The sequence below is a fragment of the Bombina bombina genome, chromosome 6, assembly GCF_027579735.1.
Source record: "Bombina bombina isolate aBomBom1 chromosome 6, aBomBom1.pri, whole genome shotgun sequence".
Classification (NCBI taxonomy): Eukaryota; Metazoa; Chordata; class Amphibia; order Anura; family Bombinatoridae; genus Bombina; species Bombina bombina.
This window is the reverse complement of record NC_069504.1, coordinates 983,583,336-983,593,204: the sequence shown is the minus strand read 5'-3', so window position 1 is coordinate 983,593,204 and position 9,869 is coordinate 983,583,336.

Here is a 9,869-nt window from a genome sequence, read left to right as displayed (position 1 = left end):
TCAGCATATTATTTCACTAAACATTGCAACTCAAAGTGCGGTCTCATTTTGCCTTATTTAGCTCCATGTAAGTAACTTTTTGCCTAGACAGGCTATGATAGGCCAGTACACCCTGTACTCTGTGTTGATTCAGGAGTAAACACTGTGTGCTTACGTACCTGTCAATCAAGCTTGTGCATCCAAAAATACTTATCAATCATAATTCAATCATAGTGTGCAAAGAAATACATTTCTTAACTGGGAAGACCAAAAGCTTGTAATCAAGGACAAGGTTAAATAATGTCTTTATAAACACCATTGTAATTTAAGCATGCATAAACCATACTTGATATTATATTAACACAGTCTCTACAATCTGCAAAGCAAGACGTTTGCAGCATCTTAATTCCAGCTGGCAAAAAGACAGCCTTATGGTTAAAATAAAATTATTGGTTTGAAGGCAACAAATTAATTATTTGATTTGTGTGCCGAATTTTGTTAAAATCATCTACAAATATTCTATTTTCATTCATAAAAAAATCCTCACTTCACTGTAATAATGATTTCGCTATAGAATTTCAGAAAAAAAAATATATTGAGCATTAACATTAATCACACATATATGAAACAAGAAATCCGTTCAAACTGATACCCAAATAGCTGGAAAAAAATATGTTCTTGTAGTTAATTTACTATCTGTAGATAAATGTCCTTGCTCTGTTGTGCTAAGTCTCAGATATTTAAAAACAGTATAAAAGGTACTTCAGTCTAGATTTACTAGATATGCTTCATGTCATTGATTTGGAAGAAAATGAATCACAATACATGCTTGGTGTATATCTCAACAAAATGCAACATTAGTATAACTCCAGACAAATCCAGCAATTGTAGACCAATTGCTTTCTTAAAGGGACATAATACTCATATTATTATTATTATTATCGGTTATTTGTAGAGCGCCAACAGATTCCGCAGTGCTATAAATAAAGGGGAGTACAACAAAACAATTATAGGGTAGATGGCCCTGCCAAGAGTTGCACTGTTGTAGTCAGCTCTTAAGAAGGTGATCTACAAACAGCTGGACTTTTAGGATTACATGCTAAGAGGGTTCAGGGGATTGCAGTGGAGGAGAGGAACTGGTATTAGGAAAAGTTAGCGTAGGTTGTATGCGTCCCTGAACAGTAGAGTATTTAGGTAGCACTTGAAGCTTTTAAAACTAGAAGAGAGTCTTGTGGAGCGAGGCAGAGAGTTCCACAAGATGGGAGCCAGTCTAGAGAAGTCCTGTAAACGGGAGTGTGATGAGGTGACAAGAGAGGAGGAGAGTAGGAGGTCATGAGCAGAGTGAAGGGGACGGGAGGGAGAGTATCTGGAGACAAGGTCTGAGATGTAGGGGGGAGCAGTGCAGTTGAGGGCTTTGTATGTAAGAGTGAGAGTTTTGTGTTTGATCCTAGAGGCAAGAGGAAGCCAGTGAAGGGATTGGCAGAGAGGCGCAGCAGATGAAGAGCGACGTGTAAGGAAGATGAGTCTGGCAGAGGCATTCATTATGTATTGTAAAGGAGCTAGGCGGCAGGTGGGGAGACCAGAGAGGACAGAGTTGCAGTAATCAAGGCGGGAAAGAATGAGAGAGTGGATTAAAATCTTAGTTGTGTCTTGTGTAAGGAAGTGTCTAATTTTAGAGATGTTTTTAAGGTGGAAGCGGCAGGCTGTAGCCAAGGACTGAATGTGAGGAGTGAAGGAAAGATCTGAGTCAAATGTGACCCCGAGACATCGGTCATGCGGGGTAGGGGTAATGATGGAGTTGTCGACAGTTATAGAGATATTGGGGGTGGAGATTTTGGAAGAAGTGGGGAAAATGAGGAGCTCAGTTTTGGAGAGATTTAGCTTGAGGTAGTGGAGGACATCCAGGAAGAGATGTGAGAAAGACAGTTAGTGACACGGGTTAGCAAGGAAGGAGCTAGTTCTGGTGCAGAGAAGTAGATTTGGGTGTCATCGGCATACAAATGATATTGGAAACCGTGGGACTTAATTAGGGAACCTAGTGATGACGTATAGATTGAAAAGAGAAGGGGACCGAGGACAGAGCCTTGCGGTACTCCAACAGAAAGTGGTGACGGGGCAGAGGAGGCCCCAGAGAAGGCTACACTGAAGGTACGGTTTGACAGGTAGGAAGAGAGCCATGAAAGGGCTGTGTCACAGATGCCGAAGGATTGGAGGGTTTGGAGCAAAAGAGGGTGGTCGACAGTGTCAAAGGCTACGGACAGATCAAGGAGGATAAGCAGAGAGAAGTGGACTTTTGATTTAGCTGTAAGTAGGTCGTTGGTGACCTTAACAATAGCTGTCTCTGTGGAGTGATAGGGACGAAATCCAGATTGCAGCGGGTCAAGAAGGGAGTTTAACGTAAGGAAATGGGATAGGCGTGCATATACTAGTTTTTCAAGAAGCTTTGAAGCAAGAGGGAGGAGGGAAATAGGGCAGTAGTTGGATGGGGAGGTAGGATCAAGGGAAGGTTTTTTGAGGATAGGTGTGGCCAGTGCATGTTTCATCAATGAGGGAAATGTACCAGTGCTGAGGGAGAGGTTGAAAATGTGTGTTAGTATAGAGGTAAGGGTAGCAGAGAGAGAGGGGAGCAGCTGTGAGGGGATAGGGTCAAGGGGACAGGTAGTGAGGTGAGAGCGCAGTATAAGTGCTGAAACTTCTTCCTCAGTAACAGGGGAGAATGAACTAAGTTTCAGGTTATGAGGGTTGTGGTTGAGTGAGAGTATTTGAGGGGGGAGAGAATGGAATTATGTTGAGAGCTGATTTCATGTCTGATGGAGTCAATTTTGTTAATGAAGTGACTGGCAAAGTCTTGAGCTGACAGAGAAGTTGTATTAGGAAGTGGGGGAGGGAGGAGGAGAGTATTGAAAGTGGAGAACAGACGTTTTGGGTTTGAAGAAAGATTAGAGATAAGAGTAGAGAAGTAGTGTTGCTTGTGGAGATTAAGGGCAGAGTAGTAGGAGTTCAAGATGAATTTGTAATGAAGAAAATCAGCTGAACTCCGTGATTTTCTCCAATGCCGTTCAGCAGTACGGGAACATCTGCGTAGGTATTAAGTGATATGCTAAATCACTTAAAAGTGATGCAGCATAACTGTAAAAAGCTGACAGGAAAATATCACCTGAGAATCTCTATGTAGAAAAGGAAGATATTTTACCTCACAATTTCCTCAGCTCAGCAGAGTAAGTTCTGTGTAAAATAAAGTTATACTTCAGCTGCTGCTTAGCTGCAGGTAAAAAATTTTTTAAAAAAATGAAGAAATGAACTGCAGCCAATCAGCATCAGCAGTGCTGAGGTCATGAACTCATTTACTGTGATCTCATGAGATTTCACTTAACTTTCATAGTAAACGTCCTTAAACTGAATAGGGAAATAACATAAGAGTGCACAAGGCTCAATCCCTTAACTGTCCTGGGACAGACATACTGATTTGCTGCGTAGAAGTCCTTTACAATGAGATGTGGCTACTGAGGAACTTTTGAGGTAAAATATCTTTCTTTTTTACATAGAGATGCTCAGGTGATATTTTCTAGTCAGCTTTTTACAGCTATGCTACATCACTTTTTTACAGCTATGCTGCATCACTTTCAAGTGTTTTAACATTTGGGTATCATGGCCCTTTAAATATAGAGCTACAGATGTTGCCAAAGTCAGTTTCTTTTATGTTTTTTGTGATGCAGTCCCTCACAAACCCACTCCATAAATCACATATACTAGGATTTTCAATTCCACTTATTAGTCCTTAATAAGTTATCTGATTTTCAGGAAATCTCAAATAGGGCACAGGGGAAATTATCAACTGATAACCGAAACAACTACAAAATAAATAATTGTATACAAAAAGTGCAAACAAGGGAAAAAAGTTACTCCCATTTAAATCAGATTGCTGCCTGCCCAAGTCTACTCCATGACTGTCTATCACACAAGTTCATTCAGAGGTAATTTAGTTGCTCTTGAGAAAAGCCAATTTTTTTTCACTGAAACAGATAGAGCCTTTTATTGATGAGCTTTTATATGTACATTTTTATCATCTTAGTAAATTCATAAGTACCATATCCTGGCTTTCAATGGAATAAAAGCTTGAATATCAGCACAGTCTCCCTCTTAAACAACCACCTACAGTAACTTGTGCCACCACAAGACAACTAAATAGTCAGCTGATCAGCAACCATGGTTACTAAACTGCCCAAGGTGATCCTGAAAATCTTCTTGTGCCCTTGTACTGTTTAAAATAAAGTTATGTTTGTCCTCTACACTGCTGTTGCTTGCCCAACATGCTCTCATTTGCGACTGCATGATACTGCAGGAAACAGGTTTCATGGTTCATCTTTTACAGGAAGATTGGTTAACAATATTTAAAATACATTCTGATCCTAAAGAAAATGAGAAATAAACTTAAAACCTTAATAAAAATGTATCTTAAAACCAAGTCTGTATGAGGTTGCAATGAATCAGGAAATGGAAGTGCAATTTAATATGCTTTGTTTAGATTATTATTATTATGATTTCAGATAGTATAATTGGTACCATCTTAATTAAATATTGCCTTCTTATACTATTAAACTCCCAGTTTAAATTTATCAGCCACCTATGTAAAGCTTTATTCTTATCCTAGTCAATAGTGCTAAATTTCTTATTGGAAGTCTTCCCAGCTGCCAGAAAAAAACTTGAGAGGGCTTGGGGTGATTGACAGGCAGGTGGCACAAGAGCAGAGGACAAACCTCCATAAGAAAATCCTTGTACAATTCTAACTACTGGCAGCGGGCGAACAGCATCTAATAGCTGGGAAGAAGGTCAGACAGGTCCCCTAGTTTGGGACTCTGTCTGTCAGATAGTAAACAGGACCCATTGTATGCATTCTGTAAGGGATACCTATTCTTCACTTAAAGGGACAGTCTATAACAGAATTGTTATTGTTTAAAAAGATAGATAATCCCTTTATTACCCATTCCCTAGTTTTGCATAACCAACACAGTTATATAAATACACTTTTTACCTCTGTGATTACTTTGTATCTAAGCCTCTGCAAACTGCCCCCTTATTTCAGTTCTTTTGACAGACATCTATTTTAGCCAATCAGAGCTGCCTCTTGATATATACGAACAAACGATACAGATGAAAAATGAATAATTGGCTGACAAAATCCATTTGTTTATTCGTTCATGTTGTTTGGCTCCAACAAAAGGTGCAACAGAGGTGTTATATTATTTGGTTAATAAGCTTTTTGGTTTGTAATGATGTACAGGGGGGTCTTACCATTATCATCCGCTGTCCAGTCCTGCCATAGTATTACTAATGATTGATAGGGACTGCAGCTCAGGCACTACATGATGGATTTTAGCCATACAGGAGTTGTATGTTCCTTTAACATTGAAACGTTATTTTTTAATCCTATAATGAAAGATTTTTGTTAATATTAATTGTCTTTATTAGCAGTTTCCATTGGAAATACGGGCACCAGCTGCTAACAGAACATAGGAGAAAAAATTGCAGGAAGCGAACATGATATAGCAAAATCAGGATGAGAAGAGATCAGGCTTAAATCATTATGTGTGCAGCTAACTCTAAACCAACTATGCCAACTCCTAACCCAAGGGTATATTTAGCTTTTGTACCTTTCTAGAAACTGTGAAAATCTGATGTCTCTGAACCCCCAATACGACTAACAATTTCCTAGCTCACATTTTCCTCATATTTCTTACAATTAGAAGCTAAGGATGCATGCACCCGCGCTAGACAACTAAGGATCACTGATTTGCAATAAAATTAATAAATAAAACAGTTGGAAAGCATATTAGGTGGAAGGCATCATGCCACAGAGCTACTTCTCAAACTGGGATTTTCTCAAAATGTTGTCAAGATAGGCACAAGCATAATTGTCCTAAGCAAAAATGTGCCCCTAAAGTGACATGAAACTGTTATGCAGACTCTGGTTAATCGATTGCACCTTCGGTTTTTAGTGTTCTAGCAACCTTGGGTGCTATTTACCCTGCCATGGCATAGTGCCCCTCAAGTTTTTAACATGCTTCAGTTCCTTTTAGTGCACCTGGCGTCTATAGCAACTGGCTTAATATTTACTTTTGTACACGGTACAACTGTGTAAGGTTAGCGCGCCTCACTGGTTTCCCCGCACTACTAAGCTTAAATAGCGCACTCACTGCTTCTCATTACCTATGTATTGAATTTGTATTCTGGGTGCGCTATACTTTCTGCTGGACCTTTTGTTGCTGACCTTGTGTGTTTTTAGACATTTCCCTTTTGCTTGTCGCCTTCCCTGACCCTTGACTTGTTATTGACCATTCTTTTGTCATCTGATTCTGTACCTTTGCTGCCCAATTAGTTCCGTACCCCTACCTGTCCCTGACGTTCCTTTGCTTAGTGATTCTGCCTTTTTACTGCGAGACCCTTTACTGACCCGTTATGTCGACCATTCTTCTGTGTTTACCCCCTCGGTTGGTGCTGATCTTACCACTATCTGCCTCTGGGTCCTTGTGCTGTAGTATTTGGCTGTGGGATTTCCTTCCTGTCTTACCACCTAAAGCCAGGATAAAAAGACTACTGGTCAGGTACAGTAATTAGTTTGATAGGAGCGGAGGATCTCCTTACACACCTATAGTAAAAATATATACAGCATATTTTCTTTATTTGATTTATCCTCCTTTCTTGTAATTAAACTATGAAAAGCCTGTTTTCCTGTTCTAAGAATCAGAAGTGCACACTGCAAATTTTACAAGCCAAACTTGCCACATATTTGTCCTGAATTGGCCTCAGCAAAGGCAATAAGATAAGGAACTGCAAAATAATAACAGTGGCTATGTCTACCTCAGGCACAAGTCTGAATAACCTCCTTCAAATAAAGCAAGTAGCATTGAATTTGTAATTGAAAAAAAAGTGCAGCAAAGAAAGTGTTAATATATTGATACATTTTCCACACTTAGCTATGTTATTTTATTGTAAGACTGCATACAAGTCTTGTAATTACCAGCTGGTCTATGTCATTTTAACTTCAATCACGGACAAACATTTTTAGTTTAAAAGTGTTTAAAAGTGAAGTGAGCATGTGTGCGATTCTCACCCATTAAAAAACACCTGTGCAGCAAACGTCTAAGACATTCCAAGTGAAAATGGTTAAAACAGGGTTTCCAAAAATACTTAAAACTTATAAAAAAAAAACACGAAACTTGTGTAAAATGTGTTTTTCTAAAATACTGATGCTGATATAAAGCTTAGCATTAATCTGAATTTGGAAAAAGGTTTTCAAACTTGATAAACCCATCCAAAATTCTCTAATAGACTAGACTTTCTAACTTTAAATGCACTCTGCAAACTTGTCAAGGCTAACCCTGCCACATATAATTCTCTAATTGGTTTTAACTGATAACAACTGCAAAAGAATGCACTTTATACTAACATTGTATGACAGTCGCTATTCTTGTTTTCTGCAGACAAAAGCTCAGATTGGTTCCTTAAAAAAAGGAAAATGCTGGGTGTAGGTATTGTTATTAGTTATTTGCAGAGCATTAACAGATTCCGCAGCGCTATAGCTTTGCTATTAAAAAATAATGCAGTTAAGAAGATGTTAATTTGTTTAAATTTTTTTAAATTTGGCTGATATGTTATTCAATAGCAACACAATAGAGATATCTTGAAATACAAAGCGCAAGATTACAAGTCGTGCGGCAAATCAGTTGCGAAAACCAGGCGTGTGTTATGGCTTTTTCAAATTTGGGGTTGCACAGGTATTCCAAGTTGCAAAATAACTTATTTTGCGTGCGCCTTAAGCAGCGTAATGCAAACCGCGAAATCAAGTGCGCATTCACGTATTCCCCATAGAAGTCAATAGAGAAGACAAATAGAAAAAACAAAAACCCTAATATGTTGCGCAAAGCCCATGACGTATTCTCCTTGAAAAGTGTACATGAAAATGCGAATATTTCATATTTTGCGAAAATGTTTTTGCAACGTAATATATGTTCTATTTATTTTGAAATAAATATTTCTCTATATATTTGATGATATTTGGACTGATATATTTATTTATAGTGAGATATGTATATAAATATATATATATATACACGTCTAGATATCTCGAGATCTATATGCGAATATCACATTATATTGTTTAATGTGAATAAGATTGTAATGTAAAATATTTTCATTATCTCCATAGTTAAACATATCTCTATACATATAAATCAATTTTCACTATTTATTTGTATATATTTCAATGTAAAATCCATGTGTCTGATTTTTTTTTCTAACACCCGAGATCTCCTATCTTTGAGCCCTTATAACTTTTGTGTGCAATATTTTTTGTAAATATTTTTTATTAGACAGTGTTAATATAAGTGTAAGTGTACTTTGTAATGCATTTTTGAAGTGTTTTGTGAAACTTTTTTGTTGCGTAAAAGCATTACCTACAGCTCTTTAAGTACATAAAGGATTGTTGCGTAAAAGGCCAATGCGAAAGCGCAATCGAGATTTTTCAAGACTTGTAATACCTGCACAATAGAAATTGATTGCGAAAAAAACACATTGCACACAGAAAACTCATAACGCACTACTTGTAATCTTGCTGACTAGGGGCCCGATCACAAATGCAAAAGCCGGTGTTGCCAATTATTTGCGAATCTAGCGATCACATATATGGCGGCGACATACAAGTGTGGCGTGTATATTTTACCCCCATAAACTAACATAGAACCGTTGTCGCAAGTCAGTATCACATATTCAGCACAATGAATTAAGCGGAGAAAATGGAGACATTTTACTGCATTGTCACTTTGCCACACATAGGCAGGCGCAGCAAGTCTTGCACTGAATATGAAAGTACCATAACTCCCTGGAAGTTTTCACAAACACCTAACGCATGCGCAATATGTATCTCTCAACCACCATCCGCCGTCTGCAATAATTCATAAATATATTAACCCCTAATCCTCCAACCCCCATATCGCAAAGTATCTAATAAAGTTATTAACCCCTAATCCGCCACCCCCTCCACAACGCATTCTACCTATTAACACTATTAACCACTAATCTGCAAACCCCCCACAATGCAATATACCTATTAACACTATTAACCCCTAATCTACCAAACCCCCACAACGCAATCTACCTATTAACACTATTAACCCCTAATCTGCCAACCCGCACAACACAATCTACCTATTAACACTATTAACACCAATCTACCAACCCCCCACAACACAATCTAACTATTAACCCCTAATCTACCAACCCCCCACAATGCAATCTACCTATTAACACTATTAACCCCTAATCCGCCCCTAATCCGCCAACCTCCCACAACCCAATCTACCTATTAACACTATGAACCCCTAATCTGCCAACCCCCCACAACACAATCTACCTAATTGACCTATTAACCCCTAAACCGCCAACCCCCCACAACTCAAAGTCTCAATCTAATCACTAAGTCCCTAACCTAACAGTCCGTAAATTAACCCTAATTAACAATAATTAAAAGACTACCTTTAAAAATTAATAAAAATTACCAAAAATAAAAAATCCTAAATTTACATAAAAAAAATAAGATTAAATTAAAATAAAAAAATCTAATCTTACAAAAATAAAAAAAAAATCTAAGGTTTTTTTTTTAACCTAATCTAAAACCCCTATAAAAAAACGAAAAAGACACCCCAAATTAAAAACACGACCTAATCTAACACTAAACTACCAACAGCCCTTAAAAGGGCCTTTTTTAGGGCATTGCCCTAAAGCTTAACAGCTCTTTCATTTTAAAAAATACAAATTAGCCTCTAACAGTAAAAGCCCCACCCACCCACCCCCCAAAATAAAAAAGACCTAACTCTAAATAAATCTAATCTACT